This window comes from Enhydra lutris, unplaced genomic scaffold (genome assembly GCF_002288905.1).
Source record: "Enhydra lutris kenyoni isolate GAN:26980312 unplaced genomic scaffold, ASM228890v2 scaffoldscaffold63, whole genome shotgun sequence".
Classification (NCBI taxonomy): domain Eukaryota; kingdom Metazoa; phylum Chordata; class Mammalia; order Carnivora; family Mustelidae; genus Enhydra; species Enhydra lutris.
In genome coordinates, this window is record NW_019154147.1 from 6113806 (window position 1) to 6117560 (window position 3755).

Sequence of the window (3755 nt, forward strand, 5' to 3'; positions counted from 1 at the left end):
GTTTTTTTTTAAGATTTTATTTATTTATTTGACAGACAGAGATCACAGGTAGGCAGAGAGGCAGGCAGAGAGAGAGGAGGAAGCAGTCTCCCTGCTGAGCAGAGAGCCCGATGTGGGGCTCAATCCCAGGACCCTGGGATCATGACCTGAGCTGAAGGCAGAGGCTTTAACCCACTGAGCCACCCAGGCGCCCCAATAAATAAAATCTTTAATAAAAAGAAAGAAAGAAAGAAAGAAGGAAAGAAAGAAAGAAAGAAAGAAAGAAAGGCAGGGAGGCAGGCGGGCTTGAAATGTAATAGCCCCTTAAAGCAGCCTTTGGGTTTTCACCTTATTCACACTATGCAGTAAATAATTGCTGTCAGGACCCTTTTTGGGCACTAATCTGAAAACTGGAATACAGAAGACCATGGGGGCACTGGACACTTGAAAGTAGAAAGGAGAGGGGAGGCTAGGTGGCTCAGCCAGTTAAGCATCTGCCTTTGGCTCAGGTCATGATCTCAGGGTCCTGCGATGGAGCCCCTTGTCAGGTTCCCTGCTCAGCTGGGTGTCTGCTTGTCCCTCTCTCTTTCCCTCTGATACTCCCCCTGCTCATGCTCTCTGTATCTCTTTCAAATAAATGAAGTTTAGAAGAAGAAGAAGAAGAAGGAGGAGGAGGAGGAGGAGGAGGAGGAGGAGGAGGAGGAGGAGGGAGTCTCAAGAAAAGAAGAAGCTAAAGATGCTGAAGGCTAACTTCATCATTTTTTTCAATCATCATACTGGACACAGGGAACTCCAGCTGTTCCTTGAACAACATGGGTTTGAACCGTATGGGTCCACTTACATGCAGATTTTTTTTTTTTTAAGATTTTATTTATTTGTCAGAGAGAGAGAAGGAGAGAGAGAGAGCGAGCACAGGCAGACAGAGTGGCAGGCAGAGGCAGAGGGAGAAGCAGGCTCCCTGCCCAGCAAGGAGCCCGATGTGGGACTTGATCCCAGGCCGCTGGGATCATGACCTGAGCTGAAGGCAGCCGCTTAACCAACTGAGCCACCCAGACGTCCCCAGATTTTTTTTTTTTTAAATACAGGACAGTACTATAAATCCATTTTCTCTTCTTCATGATTTGCTTAGTGACATTTCCTTTTCTCTAGCTTTCTTTATTGTAAAAATAATACATACACAATGCATATAACATACAAAATATGTATTAATCAACTGTTTACGTTATTGGTCAGTTGTGGGGGAAGTCGACAGTTACACATGGATTTTCAACTGTGTGGGAGGTCAGCTGTTCAAGGGTCAGCTGTATCTCCCCATGAAAAAAAGATTTAAAGTAGTTATCTGGGTAATACAATCCCCCAAAACCATTTCTCCTCAATTATTTGCATTTGTCAAAGTGCTTTTAAGCTTGAATTAACAGACAGTGGTTACAACTTCACATAAACTTTATCTATGTAAATACAAATTTAGTATTAAATACTAAGACTACCAAAGAAAACTATAGAAAAATGGATGTGTGCAATTTAACTTGAATAGAGACGGAAACCTTTGGAAAAGTGGATGTATATTTTTACATAATTTTTTTAATCTTTTTTTTAAGATTTTATTTATTTATTTATTTATTTATTTGACAGAGATCACAAGTAGGTAGAGGGGCAGGCAGAGAAAGAGAGAGGGGAAGCAGGCTCCCTGCTGAGCAGAGAGCCTAATTCATAATGCAGGGCTCGATCCCAGGACCCTGAGATCATGACCTGAGCCAAAGGCAGAGGCTTAACCCACTGAGCCACCCAGGCACCCTTTTTACGTATTTTAAGTGTGCAAGTGGAATGTGATTAGAACGAACACACTGTTGGGTAACATACATTGCTATAAATGGATCTGTGATGAGCTTTAAGGGTGATTTAGTGACTGCTGATAAATGTCAACCCCAAAAGTTAGCAGGCCGTCTCTAACAGAACTTTTCAAATTTAGGAAATATAAAGACCTTCTTGGAATGGTTGTTCAGGCCCAGAATCTAACTTCCCACCACACTGACAACCTGTGCTTTCTGGAGACAGCAAGCCATTCTTAGACATCCTCTGGAGACTCTTTCAAGGTCTGTGGTTTCACAATAAACATAACCTACAAGAAAGGACATCAACGTGCAGAGAAAACACTTCCATTGAAACAAGCCTGGATTCTCCACACCATATACTCCTGAGAATTCAGGATAATTGTTCCCTCTTAATTCAGGGGGAAAAAAAAAAAAGAATTCAGAGGTAAATCTCCCACCCTTCCTGGTTTCCACAAAGAGAAAAAAAATCAAACACTTTCCCTTTCTGTAGTGAATTAAGTAAGGCTGGATGAAATTAGTAGGTTGGTAGAAATTATTGTGATAATACAGAGCCATACTAAAATAATTATAAGAAAAGAGAGAGAAAGAAAAGCAGCAACAGTGAACTAAAAAGATTCCAAGTAAATAATTCTCATTTTTTAGGATCTTGGCCTGAGGCTTTTCTGTGAATTTTAGATAAAGATATTCAGCCTCTGCAGAAATCTTTAATAAAACACCCAACCCAACAAACAGTGTATTTTCTTGCTGTGGCAGAAGACTGCAGTTAAATTTTCCAGTGGTCATGATCTGTGTTTCTGTGCAAGAAAGAGGGCCAACAAAAAGGATTTTCCACAAAGCAGTTAAGGTATAACAGGGATTAGGAAAAAAATAAAATGAATCTTTATCTTCTTTTATGTAAATATTTTCCTAATATACCACCTGCTGGAAGCCTCTGGCAGAATATGATTGTAAGAACACAATTTCTGTGGAGCAATTTTCTGAATTCCTGAGTAATTCAATTAAAAGTAGGACAGCCCTTGAATTATCCAAGATACTACCTCAAACCATAGCTTTGCCCTACTTTTACCAACATGCCCCAGAAATCTTCATTTATCAGTTTTCCTGTTTGGTAAGATGAATTCCTTTAGCTTTTTCCTTGAGTCTGAAATCTAATCAGTTAAAATAACCTTTCCACTTCCAAGTCTGGGAGTCATCTTGGACCTCCTCACAGTCTCACCTTCATGCCAACCAGCCCCACTGATACCACACACACACACACACACACACACACACCTGCACAAAGTGTACTGAAATATGCCATTGAAGATGTTATTTTCCCTGTGAAGCTGTGCCTTTTCTCCTCCTTTACACCCACACAAATTCCAGACCATAAAGACCAAGCTCAGTCATTTTCTCCAGGAAACTTTGCTGGAGGAAAGCTACTTCACTGCCTTAACACTTAAGTGTCAAGTCTAAATCCTGACCCAAAAGTCCAGGTCCTTTGTTTGTAAGGTCCTTTGATTCTTTTCAATATTGCTTGAAATAACATGGCTTTTCAGTATTTGGTTCTTGCTTCTCCCAGCCCCAACCCCTTCTTCCACCCCAACCCACCCTGTTCTCTCCCTCCACACACACATACACACAAGAGACTGATCGTGAACAGGAAGCTGTTTGATTATTTTATGCACTTTGTCCCATGCCTTTTCTCCCATCCTTCCTAAATTACCAGAATACAGTATTTTTAGCACTATACTTATTGAGCGAATAAATATTTGTTCCTCATCCTTTTGATAGCTAGATAGCTAGAGGGCTTGGAAACTAAACTGCCAAATAAATACATGACCCAGTAGGCACCCAAAATGTCAACACCAGTGGTTCTCTTAAGGATTGTCACTGGGGGTGGGAGATGGAACAGAAAGGATTTTAATTAACCTACATGTTGGATTGCACAGTGTCGTCACAAAT